Source organism: Rana temporaria, chromosome 5, assembly GCF_905171775.1.
Source record: "Rana temporaria chromosome 5, aRanTem1.1, whole genome shotgun sequence".
In the NCBI taxonomy this organism is placed as follows: Eukaryota; Metazoa; Chordata; class Amphibia; order Anura; family Ranidae; genus Rana; species Rana temporaria.
Genome location: NC_053493.1, coordinates 186,005,789 through 186,033,665, shown reverse-complemented (window position 1 = coordinate 186,033,665; position 27,877 = coordinate 186,005,789). Strand labels below are relative to the sequence as shown.

General features: G+C 46.6%; 1 protein-coding gene across 2 annotated transcripts in view; it reads right to left on the bottom strand.

Annotated features, from left to right (window-relative positions):
* Positions 1-27,877, bottom strand: part of LOC120940528 (polypeptide N-acetylgalactosaminyltransferase 12-like) — a 276,779-nt gene that overhangs the window by 158,923 nt on the left and 89,979 nt on the right. The gene's annotated exons all lie outside the window — the stretch shown is intronic.

Genomic DNA, 27,877 nt, shown 5'->3' with positions numbered 1-27,877 from the left:
CCCAGAGCATCCAACCCCCCCATGTTGAGGGCATGCGGCCTGGTACGGCTCAGGAGGGGAGGGGAGGGGGGCTCGCTCGTCTCCACTCCTTTCCTGACCGGCCGGGCGGCGTGCTTGGATACGGGTCTGGTATGGATTGTGGGGGGACCCCCACGCCGTTTTTTCTGTGTAGGGGGTTCTCTTTACAATCCATACCAGACCTAAGGGCCTGGTATGCCCCTGAGGGGAACCCATGCCTATTTTTTATTTAAAATTTGGCGTGGAGTTCCCCCTCATGATTCATACCAAACGCCATGGCTAGAATTGGCGAGAATCCAAGTTGGATCCCTGTTGCTTCTATGACACGCTCGCTGGAATGTGCTTTTTCTATTCCAGCGAGATGTCGGCACCATGTCGCCGAGAATCAGCGCAATGCCATCGTGCTGGAAACACATGCTCGGTGACAGGTACTGTACGTCACTGTGCTTTGCTAGAGCATTTTTTTCTCCCACGATCGTGTGTAGGCAAAGCCGTTTTAACGATCGGGTTGAAAAAAACGTTGTTTTTTCTAGACCATTAAAAATGTCATTTTTTACAACCCGTAAAAATGATCCTGTGTACGCGGCATAGGAGTCAATTCACAGGGGAAAGGTTCAAAGCAGCAATTGTAGTACAGGGAAGATGGTGTGTTCCCAAAGATATCTGCATGAGAACAATCCTTCCAGCCTGGTATATGACCTGTGCTATTAGCACATGAATATGCTTTGATCTAAACCATTTCACTGTAACCCTGACTGTATGTTTAGGGTCATTGTCCTGCTGGAAGGTGAACCTCTGCCCCAGTCTCAAGTCTTTTGCAGACTCCCAACAGGTTTTCTTCTAAGATTACACTGTATTTGGCTCTATCCATCTTCCCATCAACTTGACCAGCTTTCCTAGCTATGCTGAAGAAAAGCATCCCCACAACATATCTCATCTGACCAGAGCACCTGCTTCCACATGTTTGCCGTGTCCGCCACACGGCTTCTCACAAACTGCAAACGGGACTACTTATGGCTTTTTCAATAGTGGCTTTCTTCTTGCCACTCTTCCAGAAAGGCCAGATTTGTGGAGTGCACGACTAATAGTTGTTCTGTGGACAGATTCTTCCACCTGATCATCCAGAGTTACCATGGGCCTCTAGGTTGCTTCTCTGATTAATGCTCTCCTTGCCCGGCCTGTCAGTTTAGGTGGACGGCAATGTCTTGGTAGGTTTGCAGTTGTGCTATAATCTTTCCATTTTTGGATGTTGGATCGAACAGTGCTCTGTTAGACGTTGAAAGCCTGGGATAATTTTCTATAACCTAACCCTGCTTTAAACTTTTACACAACTTTATCCCTGACCTGTCTGCGGTGTTCCTTGGCCTTTACGATGCAGTTTGTTCATGACATTCTCTAACAATCCTTTGAGGGCTTTACAGAACAGCTTTATTTATACTGAGATTAAATTACATATATATGGACTCCATTTACTAATTAGGTGACTTCTGAATGCAATTGGTTTCACTAGATTTTAGTTAGGGGTATCAGAGCAAAGGGGGCTGAATACAAATGCACCACACTTTTCACATATTTATCTGTAAAAAAAATTGAAAAAACATTTATTCTTTCCTTCCACTGCACAATTATGTGCCACTTTGTGTTGGTCTATCAATAAAATCCCAATAAAATACATTTATGTTTTTGGTTGTAACATGACAAAATGTGGAAAGAGGTAAGAATACCTTTTTCAAGGCACTGTACAGTCATGTAAAAAAATAAAATATAGCCCATGGAAATGGTTGACTTTTTTTTCACATATTTGAACAAACATTAGAGATAAAGGAATTGATTGCGAATAAAAAGCAAATAAAAATTTCCCTTTTCAATAAGTTATTCAACAAATCAAATTACCATATTTATCAGCGTATATACACACACACACACACACACACACACACACACACACACACACAGGCGTATAACACACACCTACATTTTAACCACTTTTCATCCTGGCAATTGACAAAAGACTGCCACAAGGTGGCTCTCAATTGCCGGGAGGACGTCTATAGACATCCTCCGCTTCTCCGGGCCACTGGGGGGCGCGCGAGTGCCCCGCTGCATCACTGAAGTGCCGATGTGTGTGCCTGGCGGCTGCAATGTCCTCCAGGTGCCCACGGATACACAGACAAGGACGTGGATCTGTGTGTGTAAACACACAGATCCACGTCCTGTCAGGGAGAGAGGAGACCGATGCTGTGTCCCTTGTACATAGGGACACAGATCGGTCACCTCCCCCAGTCAGTCCCCTCCCCCCCCCCCCATTTAGAAACACTATGCAGGGCACACATTTAACCCCTTCCTCGCCCCCTAGTGTTAACCCCTTCCCTTCCAATCACATTTATACAGTAACCAGTGCATATTTATAGCACTGGTCGGTGTATAAATGTGAATGGTCCCAAAAATGTGTCAAAAGTGTCCGATGTATCCGCCGTAATGTCTCAGACCCAATAAAAATCGCAGATCGCCGCCATTACTAGTAAAAAAAAAAAATTCTGTCCCCTATAACTTTTGCGCAAACCAGTCGCTTATTGCGTGTTTTTTTTAACAAAAATACGTAGAAGAATACGTATCGGCCTAAACTGAGAAAACATTTTTTTTTTAAATAATTGGGATATTTATTATAGCAAAAAGTAAAAAATTGTGTTTTTTTTTTCAAAATTGTCGTTCTTTTTTTGTTTATAGCGCAAAAAATAAAAACCGCAGAGGTGATCAAATACCACCAAAAGAAAGCTATTTGTGGGGAAAAAAAAGGACGTCAATATTGTTTGGGAGCCACGTCGCACGACTGCGCAAATGTCAGTGAAAGCGACGCAGTGCCGGAAGCTGAAATTTCGCCTGGGCAAGAATAGGGTACATGTGCCCAGTAAGCAAGTGGTTAAGAGGGAAGTTTCAGGAAAAAAAATGTTTTTTAAATAAACAATTTTGAATTAAAATAAGGGTCAGTGACCATCAATGCAGCCTGTTTAGTGCCCATTTGCAGCCTCAATGCAGCCTGATCAATGCCCATCTGCAGCACATTTCACAAATGCAGCCTGATCAATGCCCCTTTTTAGTTTCAATGTTCATCTGCAACCTCACTATCAATATAGCCTGGACAGCACAGGAAATCACTGAGCCATCATCTCCTGTTCGGCTCTCACTCGGCAGTCACACACACACAGTCCCGCCTCCACCACCGGCATTGGACCAGCTCATGTAATAGACAGAACACTGGTCCAATGCCAGTGGCGGAGACGGGACAGGAGATGACCGCTCGGGAATTCCTGCCAAGTTTGTCCCCCTCCTTCCCTTCCAAGGTACACTATCGGCGTATAACACGCACCCGGGATTTGTCCCCTATTTTCAGGGGGAAAAAGTGCATGTTATATGCCGATAAATACGGTACTTCTTGGAGGCATTTTGTATGACTGTCCACCAGTCTGACACCAATTCCTCCATTCAAAATGTCTTCAGTTGCAAAGTTTCCTTGCATGAACTGCCCATTTTAGGCCAGTCTTTAACCCTTTATTCTATTTGGAGACATTCCTTGGATGCTTTGGTGGTGTGCTTTGGTCAGTTATCATATTGAAAGATCCACTTCCGGTTAAACTTCGTCTTTTGAACCACTGGCCTCATTCTCATCAAGTACACTGTATTATGATACAGATTTCACAGGTAACTCAATGACAGCAAGCTGCCAAGGCCCTGTAGCAGTGAAGAAATGCTTAAAGTAACGCTAAACCATAACATTTCAATCAAAGAATTACAGTTGGAATTAATAATTTCTCTGGAAATACTGTTTTCCGTTTGTGCCAAAACATGTCTTCTGTTATTGTGGCCAAACAATTTGAATCCTCCATCCACAGGACATAGTTCCAGAAGACCTGCTCTTGGTCTACACTCTACAGTATATGTTCAATGGCAAATTGTCTTGATCTTATGCTCTTTCTGAGCAGAAAACACTTTTTCCTGGCACACCTCCAATGTAGGTTAAATTGGTGAAATTTCTTTATGAATGTACAGTGCCTTGAAAAAGTATTCAGATACCCTTGAAATTTTGCACATTTTGTCATGTTACAACCAAAAATTTTAATGTATTTTATGTGATAGACCAACACAACGTGGCACATAATTGTCAAGTGGAAGAAAGGTCATAAATGTTTTTCAAATTTTGTTTTACAAATAAATATGTGAAAAGTGTGGTGTGCATTTGTATTCAGCCCCCTTTACTCCAATACCCCCAACTAAAATCTAGTGGAACCAATTGCCTTTAGAAGTCACCTCATCAGTAAATAGAGTCCACCTGTGTGTAATTTAATCTCAGTATAAATACAGCTGTTCTGTGAAGCCCTCAGATGTTTGTTAGAAAACCTTAGTGAACAAACCGCATCATGAAGGCCAAGGAACACAGACAAATTAGGGATAAAGTTGTGGAGTAGTTTAAAGCTAATAAAAAAATATTCCAAGCTTTGAACATCTCACTGAGCACTGTTCAATCCATCATCAGAAAATGGAAAGAGTATAGCACAACTGCAAAGTAACCTACCAAGACTTGGCCGGCCATCTAAACTGACAGGCCGGACAAGGAGAGCATTAATCAGAGAAGCAGCCTAGAGGCCCATGGTAACTCTGGATGGAAGGGGGCGTGGCCGGACCTGACTAGAAGATTGACGCTTGAATCTTGAGCTCCTGCCACCTCAGAGCAAATACCATCTAATAACAGAGATAGTCGAACCTATCTTTGCTATTGATCATGGGTACAGCCTCCAGACACTCATCAGCGTCCAGATCCCGATCTCCCAGGGAACACACCGGAGCCATGAGCCATAACATACCGGAGATGTTCCGCTCCAATAGAGGGAACATGGCGCCTTCCCGCCACGGAGCTTCTACGGGCCTCTCGCAGCCTCTCCCTCACGAGCAGCCAGAGATAATTTTCTCAGCGCCTCAAACGGAGCCTTCCCCAACGTCGGAGGGGGGACGAGGAGGTGTACTTGCCCCGCCACCGCCTCAGCTGAATATCGAGGACTTGAGGATCATTGCAGCAGACATTAAGGACACCCTCTCGGCCGCCATTGCGGAGCTACGCTTAGATATTCGTTACTTGAATGATCGGGTCTCACGCATAGAACGGGTGGTTGAAGATCATGGCATGGGCCAGCGGTCCACGAGGAAGATTGATGACCATACCCTTCAACTACGGGACATGAACCGCCATTTGGAAGATTTGGATAACCGGGGCCGCCGCCATAACCTAAGAGTGAGGGGCCTGCCAGAATCCATTGAGGGGGAACATGTCCCCCAGACGGTTAGCCTCTTCAATTCTGTTTTAAACCGACCCCCTCAGACGGCCATTGGTATGGACAGAATCTATCGTGCTTTACGTCCCAGGGGAGGGGATACGGACCCCCGAGGGACATAGTTTGCTGCCTAGTGGATTATAAACTTAAGGAGGAGATTCTGAAACAAGCAAGGGGCCGACGACAACTGACTCATGGGGAAACCCCGGTCCAGATTTTTTTCTCTCAGGCATCACTTTGAAGCACCGCCGGGATCTCAAACCCCTACTTGACACCCTCCGCTCCAAAGAGATAAGATAAGTGGAAATTTCCGTTCTGCCTCTCCGCATCACACCAAGGTCGCACCGCTATGCTGAGGGTCCTTGAGGATTTGCCTCGCTTTTGTGAAACGCTGGGGGTTCCCCTAGTAGCAGTCCCGGAATGGTATGCTGCCTACCGCCAATCCGTGAATAGTTGGCCTAAGTCCCATGAGGAACCAATGGAGACCCAGGCCACTCGATTCCGTAGGAGGAGATCTCCTTTGGGATACAGGCACCTTTCCGGCTCACACGCGACCCGGAGGGATTACTAGCCACGCAGTGGAATGGCTGCTTCCTTCTACGTTTTTATGTTTCAGTTCTTCCATGTTTATTTTTTCTTTCCAATGTTTCTGCCGCAACCCCTGCCCTTGGATTGGTTTGTCGCAACCCATGCCCTTGGATTGGCGAACGTACTTTTTCTGAGAATGTTTGAAGTTTATTACTGCTTTGGCTTATCCCAAGCTAAGGGCTGATGTATTGGCTGTAGTACTGTTCTTTGCCTGTGAGGAAACGTATGTATGAACTACACTACCCATGTCACAATGCGGCAGGCGGACCGGATACGGAAGCGCATCATCCAAGCCTTTCCGGTTACAGCACACAAGCAGCTTTATGATCCGAACGGCGGCAAAATCCTACCACTAACACCGTTTGGGATGCCAACGTCTTCCTACCAGCTCCGCCGGATACTCAACTCTGCTTCGGATGTCTTCGGCTTGTGCATCGCTCTGGACCGATTAGATGCTCACTGGCGTGCTCTTGATGACCGGCTCGGTGATGTGGGAGTCGGTGGCGGATCCTCCTCTTTAAAGCTATGTGCGACACACGGAGTCCGGAACGTCTTACCCCTACGAACAGAAGGTGACTGTCTACCCTCGTTCCACTTCTCATACCTGGACCTCCGTGCATACGTCTCCGGTGAGCCTCGCCTCGTTGACTGTTATTGCAGTGACACGACAGGTACTTGCATGGGTTTCTTTTTATGCCGCTGCTTTCTTCCAGTTGCTGCCGGCCCTTTATTGCTTCCCCGCCTGACCGGTGCGATGTTATCAGTAACTCAGATCACACTTAAGACTCCATTGTGCCTCCCCTACCAGAATGGAACTGTTTGATGTTGGGAGTAGGGTGACCCGCCCTGATCCTGCGGGGAAGCTAGGGGCCAAATACCTCTATTTCCTGGCTGGGATCATATACCAGGAAGTCTGCAACACTCACTGGTCTAGTTGGGCCTTACTCGGCGCATGAAGTGGGAGGTATCTGGCTGCAGGGTTCCTGTTACACCGGTTCTGTACCCAGTTTATAAATGTACCCCAGACATCTATGTTGCGTGTCATGTTCCGGTTGTTAGGCAACCTACACACCTATCCTTGCCTGCTTACCCTGTGGTCTGTTAAGTAACTGAGTCTCCTCAGGACTGCATTCATAGCAAATAGTTCTGTTCTGGGGTGACATGACAAGCCACCTTTGTTTTGTTATACAGTTTTCCTACTTTTTACTATTACCTGGTTCTTCTTCTGGCGAGTCCTGACCAACCCCAGCACAGCTGTGCATAGAGGTGTATGTATCCCGTATAGGGGTGTGTGTGCCCTGTGTACACTGTACCTCTTCGACTTGTCCCTTCCCTCTTAGGAGGGAGGTAGTTTTCCTCTCTCCTAATCAGTTAACGCCTTCTCTGTCAACAACGGTACCAGACAGGGCTGCCCCCTTTCACCCATAATCTTCGTTCTCACTCTGGAACCATTCCTTCGCAGGTTCAGAGATAACCAGGACATCAGGGGTATCCCTATCAAACGTAGGCAGCACAATCCTGGTAGAGAAAGGCTGTTAGATGAACCCGAGCTCCCGATCCCCAGCCAAACTGTACATCAGCACTGGGAGCTCAGTCACACTCTTGCTAAAAGTAGGCAAAAAATACCCCAGAGGGGGAGAGAAAGGAAGGGCTACCAAAGTGACAGAGGTGTAGACTACTGTATAAAGGGTATAAATACAGTATTACAATGCAGGTTATTAAAAACATAACATTGTTCTCGTCCATCCCAGATGATGTCACAAGCAAATGTGGGTGGACGAGAAGAGAGGAGGGGCCGCCGGGGAGCAGTGCGAGTGCCGTGACAGGAGAGAGAACATATTACATGCGCTACTCTGCATGCTCTGCCATTAAGTGATCAGCAATGCAGTGATCTATGTGAAACAAACATGTTCCAGCCCCCTGGAGGCTTAAGCAGAGGGGGAAGGTAGGGGGATTAGAGACCCGGGCAGGGGTCAGTAAGCCTGATTGTATTCTAATGGCACTGACAGTGGTATCAAATGATCCAATGGAACATCAAAGTCTGTGTCAGCACCTCCGAAATGTTTCAGAAGTAGTTGCAGTAACTTCCAAAATAGAAATTCCTATGTTGCTGCTATGCCCCCTGCAGATGAATAAACTGTCTAGAAGACTGTGTTCACGACCAGTGCAATAATACCATGTAAGGAGCGATATGTCACACAGATAGTGAATACTGTATGTTACCACTCCTATGGATTGCTCAGTCCGTGTCCTGTTCAGGGCATCGCTCCATACAGAAGGGTGGATCGTTCACTTGTCCCTGTAAAGCTGAGTATCAGTTAATGGCTTGCTGCTGTCATCTTCTATGTCTGACGCATAGCCATGGACAGAGGCATAGACAGGCCAATGGGTGCCGAGCTGCTCTCCTGTCCCCACTCCAAATACGGGGACAGGCTCCCCGTTCACTCCCTCATTAACTCGCCAACACAACGGGGGATGTGGAGGCGGCGTCTGGGCGGACGTGTCAACGCATTTTGCTGTGCGACTGTGTAGCTTCGTCTGCCTGAAGGTAAGGGGGGGGGGGGGTCTGTGCTGTGCTCTCTGCCTCCACCTACAGTGCAGTACCCGGATGTGTGATGGATATACATGTGTGTGTGTGTGTGTGTGTGTGTGTGTCTATATATGTGTCTGTGTCAGTATGCTTTTGTGTGCGTGCATGTGTTTGTTTTGCATGTATGTGTGTCCGCATGTCTGTGTGTGTGCGTGCGCGCGCGCATGTGTCTGTGTGCATGTGTCTGTTTGCGAGTGTACATGTGTGTTTGTGTGAGTGTTGCGCGCATGTCTGCATGTATGTTGTGCGCATGTGTCTGTATGCGTGCATGTGTGTATGTGTGTGCACGCACATGTGTCCGTGTGTACGTGTGAATGTGTGTGTGCGCGCGCGTGTACATGAGTCGGTGCCTGCGCATGTGTGTGTGTACATGCGTATGTATGTACACGAACTCAAGGGTGGTAAAAACAGCTCAACCACATGGTTTTACTGCCCTCCAACCTCACATGTGAACATTACCTTGGTTCACATATATGTGGCTGCGTGCTGAGCAGCCCATTCATTTTAATGGGCTGCCCTACCTGCAAAAATGCAGGAAAATAATTCCCCGACCCTTTTTCTAAAATTTGCATCGCACCAAAAAAAATAAAAGAACAAACACGTTTGCCAATGTGTGGGGTATCAATATGAATTAATGATTCCTTTAACCACTTCACCCCCAGAAGATTTTACCCCTTTCCTAACCAGAGCACTTTTTATAGTTTTCTTTTGGTGGTATTTGATCACCTCTGCGGTTTTTATTTTTGCTCTACAAACAAAAAAAGAGCAACAATTTTGGAAAAAAAAAACTATATATTTTTAACTTTTGCTATAATATCACCAGTTTAGGCAAATATGTATTCTTCTACATATTTTTGTTAAATAAAAAAAAATACCAATAAGCGTATATTGATTGGTTTCCGCAAAAGTTACAGCGTCTACAAGATAGGGAATAGATTTATGACATTTTTATTATTATTTTTTTTACTAGTAATGGCAGTGATCTGCGATTTTTAGCAGCTGACAGATCAGTCACTTTTGACACATTTTTGGGACCATTGACATCTATAGAGCGATCAGGGTCCCCCGCTGTGCAACAGGCGTGCGTGCCTCCATCGGTGGTCGCGCGCCCTCTGGTGGCTCTCCTGGGCAAAGCCATATTATATATGTACACAGACACACACACACAGGATAAATGTCATTTTTGCATGTGTGTGCTATAATCTGTTTTGCACACACACACACACACACACACACACAGGATTTCACCCAGGAGAGCCATTCTGCCACAGTATATCTGCGTGAGCCGGTCGGGAACCGGTTAAAGAGCAGAACATTTGTCTGCATGTCAGGAACGAGTGAGATTTTGCATGTGTTCCCCGACGCACAGTACTGTGGACCAAGTTTTGGACAGGGGTGCCTCAAGACTGAAAATATTCCCGACTGGGAAAAGGTTGAGAAACACTGCACTAAATGTACACTTTTTTTTAGCAGACTACATTTTGGCCTAAATTTATGAAAAAATATCATGTATTTGCAAAATTCTATCAAAGAAACTAAGAAACAATCACTCAGGAAAGCCTTCACACAATTGTTGCTCGGGCAAAGCTGGCTGCAGTGTGCAGAGTTAAATAGTGTTTCCTGTTAGAGGACTAGCATGGAGCAATGCTGAGAGAAAATACCAGTTACACTTACACTTACCGGTAATGGGTTTTCTAGGAAGTCTTCCAGGATGGCACACCTGAGGCCTTGTACACACGACCGAACATGTCTGCTGAAACTGGTCCGCAGACCAGTTTCAGCGGACAGATCCGACCGTGTGTACAGCCTAGCAGACAGGTTTCCAGCAGACAAAAGTTTTAAAGCATGCTTTAAAACTTGTCTGCTGGAAACCCATCCGTCCGACATGTCCGCTGGTTAGTACACCTAACCAGCGGACAGAAATCTCCCGCATGCGTTGAATGAATTTGACGCATGCATGGAAGTATTTTACTTTCTGGTTTGGTGACGTGGCGGCGTCAACGTCACGTCACCGCGCTGTCTGTCCGCGGGGATTTTGGTTTGATGGTGTGTACAGCCATCAGTCCAAAATCTCCCAGCGAACATGTCCGATGAAAACGGTCCGCGGACCGTTTTCATCGGACATGTTCCATCGTGTGTACAGGGCCTGAGAGGACGGGTCCCACCTGACAAGAAACACAATCAACAGAGTTTAAAAGGCCCCACCGTTCACTCTGTCCCTCAGTTATGACAAAGTATAGGCCCACTCCGGTGCCAGAGGGTACATTCTGTGAGAATAAAACATCACCAACAATTAAGGTTAGGGAAGTAGGCCTGCCATCCTGGAAGACTTCCTAAAAAACCCATTACCGGTAAGTGCAACTGGTACTTTTCTCCAGTCGTCTTCCAGGACGACACACCTGACATGATGAGCAAGAAGTTCAGGCCTACCTTAGGGTGGGATCACTGCCTGTAGCACCTTCCTGCCAAACACCAAGTCCTGAGGGGACAACAGCTCCACTCTGTAGTGCCTCAGGAAGGTATTTTGGCTCGTCCAAGTTGGTGCTCTGCAGATTTGATCGATCAAAGCACCTGCCCTCTCTGCCCAGGAGGTTGCCAGGGATCTAGTCGAGTAAGCTTTGATATGAGCTGGAACAGGTTTTTCTGACTTTTCATAGGCTACTGCGATAGTCTGTTTAATTCACCTGGCTATCGTAGGCTTGGAGGCTTAAAGCCCTTTCTTTTGGCCAGAGAAACCAATTAGTAAAATGATTTGATCTCCTGAATTCACTCACTAAGTAGGCTAGAAGACATCTAACATCTAATAAAATTAAACTTTTCCTCCTTCTCATTTTTGGGGTTCTGACAAAATGAGGGGAGTACCATTTCCTGTGACCTGTGGAAATATGAGGCCACTTTTGGCAAACATAAAGGATCCTGCCTGAGGATTACCCTATCCTCTAGGAGTAACAAAAAAGGCTCTTTAATGGTCAGAGCTTGTAGGTCACTAATCCTTCTGGCTGTAGTAATCGCCAGGAGGAAGGCCATTTTAAGTGAAAGAAATTTAACTGAAACCTGAGCCACCGGCTCAAAAGGCTCTCTAGTTAGAGGATCCAATACCAGGGTTACCCTTTCCCTGGCTGTCAAAAATAATTTTACAAGTGGGTTCAGAGCCAGTCTTTGGTCAAAAAACACAGATAAGGCTGCAACCTGGAGGGTATTGACTGCAAAGCCCTGGTGAACCCCCTCTTGGAGAAAATCCAGGACCATCGGAATTGTTTGGAGAGAACCTTCTCTAGGCTGAGCCCAGTGAGAGAAGACTTTCCAAATGTTTGCATACATTTTTTCTAGTGACTGGCTTCCTACTCAGCAACTGTATCAATCACTTTTTCCGCGCATCCCCTATGCTTGAGGATCTCCCTCTCAAACACCATGCCTTCAGGGAAAGGAAACCTGTATCGGGATGTAAAACTGGTCCCTGGGAGAGGCGATCTCGTCTGGACGGGAGATGCAGCGGAGGAGCAAATCGACCACCTCCTCAGGGTGGGGAACCATGCCCGCTTCGGCCACCAGAGAGCAATCAGAATAAGGCACCCGTTTGACCTGGGTAGCTTCTGCAAAACCCGGGGAATAAGAACCAGGGAAGGGAACGCATACGCCAGGGCGAACTCCCAGTTCTGGGCTAAGGCATCTATTCCGCGGGAGCCCTGCTCCCTGGTGAGAGAGAAGTACCTTTGAACCTTCCTGCCCGCGAACAAATCTATCTCTGGTTAGCCAGAGAGAAAACTTTGTTGTTTAGTTCCCACTCTCCTTGATGAATGGTCTGTCTGCTGAGAAAGTCTGCCTGAATGTTGAGGAACCCTCTTATATTGACTGCAGAGACTGAGAGAATATTTTTCTCTGCATCCCCCTGGATTTCCTGGGTCAGTTTTTTCAGCTTGCTGGACCTTGTGCCCACCTGATGATTTAGGTAGGACACGGCCACTGCGTTGATCCAAGAGGATTTGTATTTCCTTTCTCTGAACCTGGTCTCTGAAAATGTTTAAACGCTTTTATGACCGCTTAACAACTCCTAGAGATTTTAGGGTGGACAACACTTTGTCTCGGTCAGACCATAGTTGTTCTAGGGCCAGACTGAAAATTAGCATGTCGTCCAAGTATGGTATCCAGGCTATCCCCCGGAGGTGTAGAAATAGGATTTTTGTTCTCACCGTAAAATCCATTTCTCTGAGTTCATGGACGGACACCGCAGCCTTTGACCTTAGGGTTATATCCGCTTCCTTCAGGAGAGTTAGGCAGAAAAAAAGCACTTTAAGTGTTAACAACACTTTCCTCAGTGCAGCTCCTCCCAGGGGGCGCGATTCCCCGGGTATAACCCACACCCTACTCTAGCAGCTCCAGTTCGTAACAAGCAGTACAAACAAAAGGAGGGGTGGGTGCTGTGTCCGTCTATGAACTCAGAGAAATTGATTTTACGGTGAGTACAAAAATCCTATTTTCTCTTTCGCTCATGGACAGACACAGGAGCCTTTGACCTTAGGGTCGTCCCCAAGCAGTGTCAAAAATTTCGAGTGGTAGGAAAACAACACAGCAAACCAAGCTTACACCCCAAATAAAACCGGAGTTACTCAAACGGAGGAACTCCAACTTTAAACTGCCGCCTGTAACACCCACAACTGTGAACATAGAGCGGGCCACAGCCTCCACTCTCCTATCAGTGGGGTCCGTAAAAGCGGGAGCCCCTTCCACAGGCAATGTGGTGGCTTTACTCAGTCTGGACACGGGAGGGTCCACTGATGGAGGAGAGACCCACTTCTTCAAAAAGGCCTCCTCAAAGGGATAACGGACCGCAAAGTTTTTAGGAACAGCAAAAACTTTCTGTGGCGTGTCCCATTCCTTACATAGCAATTGCTCCAAATATGGAATACAGGGAAATACTTTTGCGGTGCTGGGCGGTTTGCGGAACCGAAAAGGGACCGGCACATCCGGTGCCCCCGCCAAATCCTCAAGTTTATGAGTATCACGCACCGCAGAAATAAGAGCTCCAAATTCCCCATCATTCACTAACCCTGAGACAGTCATCCTCACAGTCCGTGTGGGTTAAGCCTGCATCATCTGACATTACAGAACCAGATCCTGAAGCAAAAGCAGGCAATGAGTGTGTCAGAGACATCCCCAGAAGCAGGCTCAGGGAGGGGGTGCTTTGTACCCCCCTTCTGGGCACTAGCTGCTTCAAACCTGGTGAGAAAAGCCTCAAGGACAGCCGACATTGCCTCAACAGATGCGGCAGGGGCAGGGGGATTAAAGTATAACTTAGGCATTGTTGGGGCAGAAACACCAGGCTCAGGTTCCATATTGCCCCACCGCTGTGTACTGCAAGGCAGAACAACCTACCGGTCACCTCCCAGGTGCAAAAATAGAAGCAGAGGCCTCCCAGGTACTCACCACCCCGCCCGGTTGCTGAGGTGTGCTCCGATGTGCTGGCTGTGCTGCGTCTGTCACCTCAGGGAAGATTCGCAGCGTTTTGCAGCGCTAAAACTCTCACAAGAGGCCAATAGATTTCCAAGATGGCCACCCTCTGAGGTAAAAATCACCTGCGGGCTACAGGAAAATGGCCGCCGAGCTATGTAAACCGCAACCAAAATGGCGGCCGTGGCACAGTTTAAAATTCCCCAGTGATGCACCAAACACCTCACACTACACAGCAGCATACAGTAGCACCCCCCAGAGTAAAAAACACAGTCCCCCACAACAGCTGAGGGCCGGCACACGCTCGATGGCCGAACATGGGGGAACTACAAGAGTCGAGACCCAGCCTGTCACCCAGTCGGCTGTTGATAGAAGAATCACAGGATTCAAAATGCAGGAACAAAATAATAAAAAGCGAAAAAATCTCCAGGAGTACAGGAACTCCAGAGGGCCTGTCCTCTCCTGACGTTAAGCAGAAAGAAACAGGACCTGCTAGAGCAGGGTGTGGGTTATACCCGGGGAACCACGCCCCCTGGGAGGAGCTGCACTGAGGAAAGTGTTGTTAACACTTAAAGTGCTTTTTTTTCTGCCTAACTCTCCTGAAGGAAGCGGATATAACCCTAAGGTCAAAGGCTGCTGTGTACGTCCATGAACGGAAGAGAAAAAGACACACCTCGGCCAGAACCTTTGTAAAGATTCTCAGGCTGGCCGCTAGGCCGAAGGGGAGTGCCTTGAACTGCCAGTGTTGGATGTCCTGGTTTGTCTGAACTGCAAACCTCAGGAACTCCTGATGTTTTGGGGGAATGGGGATATGCAAATAAGCATCCTTTAGGTCTAGTGTTATGAAGACTCCCTCCTGAAGGTGTCTTCTGACCATGTAAATACTCTTCATCCAGAACTTTTTGTACAATAAGTACTGGATTAGCTTCCGTAGGTTTATGATCAGTCGGAATTTGCCGGATGGTTTTGGCAACACAAATATGTGGGAATAAAACCTTGGCCGATCTGATCCACGGGAACAGGGATGAAGACCTCCTGTTCTGCCAGTTCGCGGACACTCCCCAAAAGGCCCCTTGCTTTTAATGAGTCCTTGGGGAGATGAGTAAGGATAAAGTTTGGAGGAGGGGAGACAGGAATTCTAAACTGTAACCCTCGATGATCAAGCTTAGAATGTAAGGGCTCTGCGTGATGTTCTATTGGGAAAGGAACCACGAGAGCTTTCCGCCAACCTTTATGTTGGCGTCATTTGGACACCTTGTTGGAAGTACCGGACCCGGAAAAAAGGATCCCACCCATGTCCTTGCCCTTACCAAATCCCCACTTTTTCCTCAGCTCCTTCTTACCCTTAAAAACGGTCTTTTGAAGGGGGCCCTTCAAAAAAATGTCTTCCCTTTATCTCTCTTAGGCTTTGTTGGGCATTTTTTGCCTTTATCTGTCGAACAAGACAGTAGTTCCAATTCTACTTACTGCTATGCCCATTGTGCTACATGCTGGGTGTTTGGTGTGCTCCTGCACCTTTAAAGGAGGGGTGGCTCCCCTTCAGTCCACCTGCCCTTAACTATCCATCAGAATGCATGTGCCTCCATTGTGGGGACACTCATTGTTTAGTGTTAGGACCACAGATTACAGGGTGCCTTGGCGCGGCTCTGTGGCTCACTCATGCGTTTGCAAATGCGTGCGGATAAAACCCCTGTTTTTAAACGCATATTGTTAGACCGGTTAATTGGTTGTTCTGCGAGTTGGTCGGCAAGTAGGCTTGGTTTTTCCCTGGGCATTCCCCAGGTCTTGTTATCAGTACTTGTTCTAGGCCCGAACCGAAAAGCAGTGACCCCCTGGCCACACAAGTGGAGGCCAATGCTGGAGCCATGGCTGCAGCGTTGGCGTCCCAGGCTCTACGCAATAAGGTTTCCGATTTCTTGTCCATCTGATCGCGGATGTTTCCAGAATCTTCAAAAGGACAAATCAGAATGTTTGGAGACTTGTGCTAAAGAAGCATCCATATATGCGGTACCTTAAAGGAATTTCTCTTCATCCTCATTTTTAAAGGGGCATCTACGCTTCCAGGATTTAAGTTTTAAAACTTTACGCTCAGGTTATTTCCATTCTGTTAGGATTATATCCTTAAGAGATTGGTGCACTGGTAAGGACTTGGCCTGTGGCTTGCCAAGCCTTCTATAAAAACTATCCTGTGCTGAGACCTGAGTGAATGGTAACTGAATATCCTCAGACATATATATTGCCTTGAGGAGACCCTCAATGTCTTCGGCTGCAAAGAGATGTCCTTCAGGTTTAGTCTCAAACAGGCGATCCTGGTTCGAATCCTCTCCATCCTCCGAGGCTTCTGCTTCTTCCTCGTCAGAGTAACATGGAACCGGTTTCTGGGATCTCAGTGTTACTTGCTGAGATTCCCTCCTGAGAGGGGGTGCTCTCCCTACCTAAAGGGGCTTCCTCCTGCCTCTCTACCGTAGCCCTGAAGGACTGGAGGGTCGCCAGCATCTCAGCCTGTAGCACCCAGCATTCCTTCATAGCCTGTGCTGTCTCCTTGCCCGCTAACTTGTAAATGCACCTGAAGCAAAAAGGTTTAGCGTGATCTTGTGGAAGTTTCTCATTACAATTTCCACAACGCTTAGACTTAGTAGTGGCTTTGGGCTTAGACCTACTGGTCGACCCCTGGGCAGGGCATTCAGTCTCTAACATACAAACAATGGCCTTATAAGACATTACCCTCTTGGGTATGCTGTGGGGGATAGGGAATTAGGACCACTCTAAAACCCTTCTCCACACCAGCCGAATCACTCACCCCCTTTGGTGGCTTCTAAGGCTGTCAATTACGGTCCATGTTCCTCCTCCTCCATCTCTTGTAGGTCAATCAACAGGGAGAATGACACTGGGTAGAATTGGAGACATAGGACCGTGGACCCCCGCTTCTTATTTGAATTTGCCGTGCCGATCGCCACCATTTTGTCGTTGCCCCGGCGCGCCGGAAGTGACCTCACTGGCGCGCACCGCCAGCATCCGGACATACGCAATGGGCTCCGGAGGACGCCGATAGCTCAGAGCGGTAAGTGGAGGAAAAAGCTTCGGCTCCGCCGGCCATCCTGACCCGGGATACCGCAGTTTTGTGTCCTACTACACGGGCGCAGAGACGGAAGAGACTGACTCCCCCCTGCGATGGGGGTATACAAGCGGCTCCTCCCTACCATCCACCACTGTCAGGTAGGAGGAGAGAGTGGGATGTAAGGTCCCTGGGAACATGAAACACCCTCACCGTGTACAGTGTTCCCAGTATCTCAGGGGAACTCCTAAAACAACCCCTGGCTGTAGTTCCCCCTGAGTATCTAAAATAGAAGGGAGCCCCCCTCAGATGAAACAAAGCCCTATCAGACCCCGCAGCCACCACTGGTTGTTCTTGGTCTGATATTTAGGGGGGGGGGGGGGGAGACCTTAGTCCCAGACTTCTGGTCTTTAGCAAAAAAATAAATGGTTTCGCTGCCATGCTGTGGGAAACAACAATAACTGAGGGACAGAGGGAAGGGTGGGGCCTTTTAAACTCTGTTGATTGTGTTTCCTGTCAGGTGGGACCCGTCGTCTCCATTGTGCCATCCTGGAAGACTGGAGAAAATTACTTAAAACACACAGGTGTGAGGGCACAGTCCCTAAAGCTGATACACAGACCAGAGAGGTAAGCAGACAGGGCATGAAACATTACTGCAGATTCATGACAGTACCCCCCTCTTATGAGGCCTCGCCCTACCCCACTTGGGCCCAGGTTTGGAGGGGGAACCTGAAATGAAACCCTCTTTTAAAAGACGAGGCGCAAAAACAGATGCAGGGATCCACAACCTCTCCTCAGGACCAAAACCTTTCCAATGCACGATGTACTGAAGAATGCCTTTACAAAGCCGGAAATCCAGAATTTGACTAGCCCCGTACTCCTGATTATCCTCAGAGACCGGAACCGAGGTAGCGAGAGGACGAGAGAACTTATTGAAGACTAAAGGCATCAGAAGAGAAACATGAAAGAAGTTTGAGATCTTTAAGCTTTTAGGGATCTGAAGTTTAAAACAAACCGGATTTAACTTAGAAATAATATAGTGTATGGGCCAATGAATCTTGGGGCTTGATGTTCCTGGTGGAAAGCCAGACTTTGTCTCCTGGCTTTAGAGAAGATGGCTTACACCTGCGACAGTCAGCAAAACCAACCAGCAAAACCAGCTGCCCGGAGGGAATCATGAACGTCGCCCAAAATAAAATTGAATGATTCTTGAACCATAGCCAAAGCTGGAATGTCCAAAGAACAGGTCATAGGAAGAGGGAGCTGAGGGTGTCTTCCAGTAACTGTGAGAAAGGGTGTCTTCTGAGAACTGATGTTAACATGATTATTGTGAGAGAATTCTGCCCAAGGGAGTAGAGAGGACCAATCATCATGAGGAGTAGAGACTAAAGTGCAGAGAAAGACGGCTAACTCCTGATTAACCCTCTCAGTCTGTCCATTGGATTGACGGTGGTAAGAAGAGAAAAAATCCAAGGTAATATTGAGAAATTTGAAAAGGCTCTCCAAAAGCGAGATGTAAATTGAACAACCCTGTCAAAAACAATAAGGCAAGGAACCCCATGGAGGTGGAAGATTTCTAGAACAAAAATGGGAACCAAAATGGGAGCATAAAAGGGAGACCAGGAAGAGGGACAAAATGAGCCATCTTGGCGAATTGATCGATTACCACCCAAATGACCGTATTATTCTCAGACGGTGGAAAACGGTGGAAGATCAGTGATAATGTCAATAGCAATGTGAGACCAGGGCTCCTTAGGAATGGGTAAGGGCATGAGAAGACCATCAAGAGCTTGCAGGGAGGATTTAGACTGGGCACAGACATGACAAGCCTTAACATATTTTTTGACATCCGAATGGAGAGTAAGACACCAGTAGTGGCGACTGATAAGAAGGAAAGATTGGAGGAGCCAAGCATAACCTGCCACCTTGGAATCATGTCCCCAAAGAAGGATCTTAGCTCTAAGCCCAGTGGGGACGAAGGTCTTGCCAGGAGGAATTTTTTACTTTTGGATGGTAGAATGGGCAAGAATGCACAGGGTAGGAATGATCGGCTCAGGTTTAGAGGTGGGCTCCTCATCCAGAGTGTCAAATGACCTAGATAGCGCATCAGCCCGACTGTTGCAGGAACCAGGTTTGTACGTAATGGTGAAATTAAAATGGGAAAAGGAGAAAAAAAAAAAAAAAAAAGACTCCACCTGGCATTTCTGGGATTCAGTCATTTGGCATTCTGTAAGTACTGCAGATTTTTATGATCTCTGAAAATTGTTACGGAGTGAGAGGAACCCTCCAAGAGATGACACCACTCTAAACGCCAATTTAATTGCAAGAAGTTCATAGCGTAATTCTTCTCTGCCTGAGAACATTTTTTTGAGAAAAACAAAAAAAAAAAAACGCACATGGTTGATGTTTTTTCTCAAAGGATTGAAGAAGCACAGCTCTCACCCCAGTCGAAAAAAGCATCCACTTTAATAAAATATGGATCCCCAGGATTAGGTCTCCTCAAGAGAGATTCAGAAACAAAAAGCCTGTTTTAACTCATGAAATACAGAGACAGCTTCTAAAGGCCTTGAGGCTGGCAGGGAGAGGTCAGTTAGTAATGGCCGAGACCTTTCCAGGATCCATACGAAGACCCAAACTAGAGACAAAACAGCTTAAAAACAGGACCTTAGAATATTCAAAATAACGCTTTTAAAACTAGGCATACAGATTATTCTCTCTAAGGCAATCCAGACATGGTTTCTGTGAACAACCAGGTTTTCAAAATAGATGAGAATGTCCTCCAGATAGATGACAACAAATTGATATAACAGATCCCTGAAGATTTAGTTGAGAGAGAGAGAGAGACTTTGTGGACTTTAAGAAGGCATTTGATTCAGTGTAAGTCCAACCCTCTTCAACATCTACATCAATGAACTGGCTGCAGCTCTAGAATCCTCACCAGCACTGTCTCTACATGACACTGAGGTGAAGTTCCTGCTGTATGCGGATGACCTACTTCTGTCACCAACAGAGAAAGGCCTACAAAAGACAGCCTGGAAGTTCTGGAGAAATACAGTGCCACATGGGCACTACCAATCAACTCGAACAAAACAAAAACCATGGTGTTCCAAAGGAAAAATACAAAACAAAGAGCCCTTCCTTCACCATAAACAACTGCACTGCGGATGAAACTAACAGCTACACATACCTCGGCCTAGACATTACCCAATCAGGAAGTTTCAAGCCAGCCATAGAGCCACTAAAAGACAAGGCATGCAGAGCCTACTATGCCATCAGGAGACGGCTGTACCACCTAAAACCACCCGTGAGAGTCTGGCTCAGAATATTTGATAGTGCCATCGCCCCAATTCTTCTTTATGGCAGTGAAGTTTGGGGTCCTGTCACCTACCCAGACTAATCCAAATGGGACCCCAGCCTAACAGAAATATTCCATCTGGAATTCTGCAAGCACCTCCTCCAACAGTGCTTGCCGGTCCGAGTTGGGCAGATTTCTTTTACTTCTCGCAGTACAGAAGAGGGCGCCATCATACTGGGACCACCTACAAAACAGCAGTCCCAACTCCTACCACCATAAAGCCTTACTTGACCAGTGTAGTTTGGATAGCCCAACTTTGCCCATAACCATGATTCCCTCCCCTTTATTAGTCTTACCTTACCCCCCTTCTACTATTAACAAGAGACACATATGTTGGAGTAAAAATGGTCACAACAGACAATTTTATTTTTAACACAAATATTTAAATTAATTAAATAAAATAACACCAAAACTTTCTTCATTAACAATGTAACAAACGGTCATCTAACATGGCGCCGTAGGAAGAGCGGCGTGCTACGAGCTCCTGAAAACTCCCCCATGAGACTTAACTGACCGGACGATTTGTGGACGATTTTTGGATGGTGCGGTGCCTGTTGCTGGGTGTGTTTTGAGCAGCGGAGGTCCCGTGCTGGATATCGGCTCCCACGTGTGGTAGCGGGCTCTGAAGGAGGCTATCTGCGATTGGACTTCCCCCCCCCCCCCCCCCCCCCCCGAGCGGTCTCCCAGAGCGGCGGTACCCTGACCTGTGAACGGTTGTGGAACGGAGCCTGGCTCCAGCGGTTTAGCTGTCGCCCCCCCCCCCCCCCCCCCGGGCTGTAAGGAGGGCGAAGCGCTCACCTGCACAGCAGGGTGCTTCCGAGGAGGACGCTGACGAGTCGCCGGCGGAGAGAGTGGAGGTGGGTCCTTCGGGAGCGGGTGTCCTCGGGCTTCCTGGCTGTGGAGAGAGCGGAGTTGCGGGGACGCCGTGACCAGCAAGTGCCTTCAGGATAGAAGGTGTTAGTGACGAAAAATCTACCCAGCAGTGACACCCGAAGGAAATTACCAGCAATAGCAGCACTCATAAAATAATATAAGAGAGGTGCTCAGCGAAGAAGCTGGTAAGACTGTTCAAACTTTTTTTTATCCTTCTCATGTATGCTGTCTGCTGTTTGCTGTTGAAGAAATCAGGGGCAGAGTAAAGATTCTGGTGGTAGCCAAGTAAAATACAGTAAAATACAGAAGAGATAAGTGGACTTGGTATGAAGTGGCTAATGGTGGCGAATACCCTCTATTGATTTTCCCCCCACTGACTTTTGGAAAAGGATTGCCCATAAAGAGGAGGTGTACCCTGAGTGCCCCATATAGCTCCCAGTATAGCTCTCGGTGTATCGAGAAACGATACCATAAATTCTCCGTATAATTGGACTTGGTATTTAGCATACGGGAGGAAAAGCAGACAGAGGGAAGCTGAGAGTGCCCCAATCTATCTATCTGAATTAATTGACTATCATCTGACGGTTGTTAAACGACTTAAAACAGAAAGTAAAGAAGAATGGTGAGGAAGGCGGCCAAAAACAATACAATAACATCTTATCTGGTGGCCGAAGGCCCTAGCCAAGGGGCAGAGAGCCCAAGGAAAAAAGGGACTGTAACCTCCCCAGTAAAGAACACTCTAGACCCAGAAGCATACCGTGCATTAGAGCCGACCCCGGGAATAAATAAGGACAAAAGAAAAAAGGGTATGGCACCTGGGGGTAAAGGTATAAACAAGGATCAAAGATCCCCAGAGAAATTGCAACAACCGGACGGCTCCCCTGAAGGGGCACAGGCCCCCCCTAATAGGCAGGATATGACGGAAATGATGGAGATGATATTAAGCTTGGAGCGGACAGTGAAGGGGGAAATGGGAGCAACAAGGAAGGACATACAGAGTGTATTACAGAGGGTAGAAGGTATAGAAGAGCAATTGGAGGAGCACAAAAATGCAATTGACGAATTGAGAGGTCGGGCAGACAATGATTGGATCGAGATAAGGAACACACGATATAGATTAGAAGACCAAGAGAACCGCAGTAGGAGAAAGAACTTGCGTGTAAGGGGTCTTACGGAAGAGGTAAAGGATGTAGAACTTGTCGAGACATTGGCTTCTCCCCCCCCCTCCCTTGGAGGGGGGGGATTAGAGAGGGGATGGGAGGGAATGTATTAAAGATTATAGATTAAGTGTCAAATGGGTCCGGTCAGGTCCATGGGGGGGTGGGAGGGGGCACGGAGTAAATGTGTCTCACCCCTCGTCCGGGGAACACCCCTAAGTGGGGGGGGAACCGGTTGAGGGGGAGACATATTACACGCCCCTAGATAGGCCCGCTCGGCAAGCCGCCTGGATGGGCGCAGATCGAGGGTGTCTAAATATTGTGGTACAATGTGATTTGGGGTTGGGAAGGGAGGGGGGAGGGGGGTATATGTGGTATATGTGGTCTCCAAAAGGTATGTTTCCTAGGTTGCTTTGGCTAATATTGGTGGCTTTAGAATTGGTCGGGAGTCTCTCCTATGTCATGCAGAAGTCTGAGTTAGGATATGAAAAGGAAAGATAGAAAATGGCAGCATTAAAAATTGCCACGTACAATGTACGGGGGTTGAACAACCCAAGTAAGCGATACCAGATATTGCAGGAGATGAGGAGACTCTCGATCAATATAGTGTTTCTACAAGAAACCCATTTAAAAACAACATCTAAGACAAGATTGAAGTCAAAAGAGTTCCCTACTTGGTATCACAGTTATTCTCCTGATAAAAAAATCGAAAGGTACCGCAATTGGGTTTGATAGAAACACTCATTTTATCCTAGAAGCAATAGAAATGGACCCTGAGGGTAGATATCTATTCATAAAAGGTTCTATGCTTAATTCGAAATATACATTAGCAAATGTGTACTGTCCTAATGTGAGATCGGCAGCATTTTTGAAGAAAATCCTGAATAGATTAGAAAGATTTAGAGATGGCAATGTGATATGTACAGATTTTAATTTTGTCTTCGATCCATTTTTGGACACCCAACCGGTGTCACTGAGATCAGAGGGAAAATATCTTAGTGCAATCAAACAAAAACTTCACCAAATGCAATTAGTAGAAGCTTGGAGAATTCTACATCCAAGGGTGAAAGATTTCACATATTTCTCATCGGTCCATAGGTCATACTCAAGAATCGACCATATCATTCTAGATCATCGGTTATTAGAAGGATTGAGAAGCGTAGACATAAAATCTATAACACTGTCAGATCATGCTCCAGTGGTGATGTCTTTAGATGTCGGAGAGGTCCCTCTGGAGCAGAGAACATGGAAATTAGATGAATCTCTCCTAAATAACACTAAGATAGCCGATGATCTGGAAAAGGATTTGTGTCTATTCTTTCAGGAAAATGACATAGAAAATGTTGCCCCCTCGACGTTATGGGAAACACATAAGGTATTCATGAGAGGGAGGTTAATCTCTGAAAAAGTTAAAAGAAAGAAAATTAGGCAGGCACAGAAGCAAAGGTTACTAGATGAAATATGGAGTTTAGAACAGTTACATAAAAGATCACAGGTAGAAGAGGTCTATAAATCATTAAGTAGGAAGAGAGAGGACCTTTGTAACCTGTTAGAATTGGAAACAAAATGGGTATTTAATAAAATGAATAATAACTTCTATGCTCTGGGGAACAAACCAGGGAGATTTTTGGCAAGGACTATTAAGCCACGAAACTCAAAAAACGTTATACCAAAAATAAAGGATAAAAAGGGAGAAATGAGACACTCTACGAAGGAAATTATGGGAATATTTCAGGAGTATTATCAAAATTTATATGAGGTTAATCAAGAACAGGGCTTACCAGAAACCCAGAATAAGAAAAAGAAGATTAAACAATATTTAGAAAAGGTGAAGATCCCGTGCCTATCGGAGGAAGTGAGTAGTAGATTAGAGGGGGAAATCACAAAAGATGAAATAAGCCAAACAATAAAAAAACATTAAGATGGGGAAAAGTCCTGGCCCAGACGGGTATACATCAGCCTACTACAAAAGGTTTGGAGAGACTCTAGGGCCCTTCTTCCAGAAGTATATGAACTCCATCGGGGGAGGTATGAGAATAAGGGATGAGGCACTAGGGGCCCATATAACCCTCATTGGAAAGGAAGATAAGGATCCCTCACTATGTGCAAGTTATAGGCCTATATCCCTGATCAATGTGGATATAAAAATCTACTCAAAAATCCTGGCTGAGAGAATAAGACCACTCTTACCTGAATTGATAGAGAATGATCAGGCGGGATTTGTACCAGGGAGGGAAACAAGGGACAACACCTTGAGAGCCCTGTTCTTGATACAAAAGGCCAGAAAAAGTAAGAAATCAACACTGTTTTTGTCATTGGACGCTGAAAAGGCGTTTGACAGGGTGGACTGGGACTTTTTGCTAGCCACCCTGTCACATGTCGGATTGGGCCCAAATATGCTGAGATGGATAGGGGCATTATATTCTAGCCCCTCGGCCCAGGTAAGGGTAAACGGTACCCTGTCAGATAGATTCCTACTCCACAACGGGACCCGGCAGGGATGCCCGCTTTCCCCCCTCTTGTTTGTTCTGACATTGGAGCCACTAATGGAGACAATAAGAGGGAATCAGGAAATAGAGGGGATAGCAGTGGGGGAGAAGGAGCATAAGATCTCTGCGTTCGCGGATGATATGCTGCTGTATGTATCTAATCCGAAGGAATCACTTCCAAGGATAATAGCCGAATACGAGAGATATGGAGAGATCTCAAATCTAAAAATCAACCAAGAGAAAACAGAGATTCTGAGTATTTCGGTGGGACGGGGTGAACGCAGAGATCTTGAAGCTTTATATCCATTTAAGTGGAAGCAGAGGGGAATGAGATATCTGGGGGTATTTCTATCAACCAAGGATAGGTATATATATGAAGATAATTATATACTCCTATTAACCACTTACCCCCCGGACCATATTGCTGCCCAAAGACCAGAGTACTTTTTGCGATTCGGGACTCTGTCGCTTTAACAGACAATTGCGCGGTCGTGCGACGTGGCTCCCAAACAAAATTGGCGTCCTTTTTTTCCCACAAATAGAGCTTTCTTTTGGTGGTATTTGATCACCTATGCGGTTTTTAGTTTTTGCGCTATAAACAAAAATAGAGCGCCAATTTTGAAAAAAATGAATATTTTTTATATTTTGCTATAATAAATATCCCCCAAAAATATATAAAAAAAACATTTTTTTTCCTCAGTTTAGGCCGATACGTTTTCTTCTACATATTTTTCGTAAAAAAAAAATCGCAATAAGCGTTTATTGATTGGTTTGCGCAAAAGTTATAGCGTTTACAAAATAGGGGGTAGTTTTATGTCATTTTTATTATATTTTTTTTACTAGTAATGGCGGCGATCAGCGATTTTTTTTTCGGTACTGCGACATTATGGCGGACACTTCGGACACTTTTGACACATTTTTGGGACCATTGGCATTTTTATAGCGATCAGTGCTATAAAAATGCATTGGATTACTATAAAAATGCAACTGGCAGTGAAGGGGTTAACACTAGGGGGCGGGGAAGGGGTTAAGTATGCCTGGGTGTGTTCTTACTGTGGGGGGGGGGGTGGCCTCACTAGGGGAAACACTGATCCTCGGTTCATACATTGTATGAACCGAAGATCAGCATTTCCCCTGCTGACAGGACCGGGAGCTGTGTGTTTACACACACAGCTCCCGGTCCCCGCTCTGTAACGAGCGATCGCGTGTGCCCGGCGGCGATCGCGCCCGCCAGGCACACGCACGGGAGTCGGGGGCGAGCGGGGGGCGCGCGCCCCTAGTGGCGGCTGGGAGAGAGGACGTCATATTACATGCTCTCGCCCAGCAGAGCCACCTTGTGGACGTATTTCGACGGTGCGCCGTCGGCAAGTGGTTAAATACAATAAGATCAGAGTTAAAAGGGTACAGCATAAGTAGTGTCGTGGTTAGGAAGAACAATGTAACAAACAACTTTAATAACCCAGGTTATTGGTCTTTGACTGTAACCCGGCTTCCACCTTAATTTTACCACTATACTGCGGAACCATTAACCATAACAGGGCCTTAGCCGACCCAGCTCGGAGACAACCCCTTTTCCACCGCAGTGCAACTATAACCATATTCCAGCGGACACCGTTCCACTGGAATAACCCCCCATAAGCGTCCCATCCCACCGATGAGCCCACCACCATTTCCATCACATCTGTAACTGCCACCATAAAAAACCAAAGAACACCGCCACGGCTGTGATGACGACCCTTGTCCACTGACCTGTAATAAAAGAAAACAAAACACACAACACAAAACACATGACAAACAGAAACTGCCTCCTTGTGTAAAACTCCTTTCTGCACTGTGCCTCGTGCGTCCCCGCCCTCTCTTTATATATCACTCCACCCCCTTCTGTTCTCACCATGTGCTTCAAGCCCATCCAGCCTCCACCTCCTCTCCCATTAACTCTCTGTTGCTCAACCTCCACACAGTCATGCCCGGCCCTACGCTATCTTGCCTTTCTGTCTTTTCACTCCGGGCCTCCCTGGACAGTAAGAACCAGTCCAAGCTGTGTGGCCTGCAACAACTCATCAACACCTTGTCCATCCCAAACTCTCAACAATGTGGCCTGACAAAATCTCACATAAAAAAACATAATGGATAACTCCAAAGAAAAACATGTTGGAGAATTGAGATACAAAATAACGAACTCCAAAAAACTAACAGTTTACCAGTCACTGCAGAGAGACTACAAACTGGCCCCGTACCTGGGAGGTGCTACAAGACCCCAAAGACAGACAGACACTGAGCCTGTACAGACAGAGCGCCAACAGCCTGGAAATGGAATTGGGACGGCACAGACAGACCTACAAGCCCAGGGAGAGTAGACTGTGCCAGCAATGTGACCAGGGGGTCCCGGTGGATGAGGAACACTTACTGATGAGTACTTGGGGCAATGTAGCAAGGAGGGACACTCACTTCCAGAGACTCTCCGCTCTCATTCCGGACTTAAATTCTACAGAAGATAAGAGGAAACTCCAATTTCTACTGGGAGAAGAGGAGCCAATGATGAAGATAGCTGCCCAATATGTGACAGCGTGTCACAGACAGAGGGACATGAGAAACTGAGGACCTAAAAATCGAGAGAGAGAGAGAGAGAGAGAGAGAGAGAGAGAGAGAGAGAGAGAGAGAGAGAGAGAGAGAGAGAGAGAGAGAGAGAGAGAGAGAGAAGAGAGAGAAGAGAGAGAAGAGAGAGAAGAGAGAGAAGAGAGAACAATTCAGGATCTTGTACATAGGGAGAAAGTTGTCCTCCGTTATTGTTTCAGTCAAACTGGGCATCCCATAATTCCTATTCCCTATTCAAGTTATTACTCCTATTAATACAACAAAAATCAAGCTCAAAGGCCTGTTTGTTGTGTCTGGATAAGAGTGTAAAAAAAGTGGTTGTCGTCTGACTGTGCAGGAGTGGGGAAACCAGACACACACACGCACAAAATTCCTGTTAGCGCTA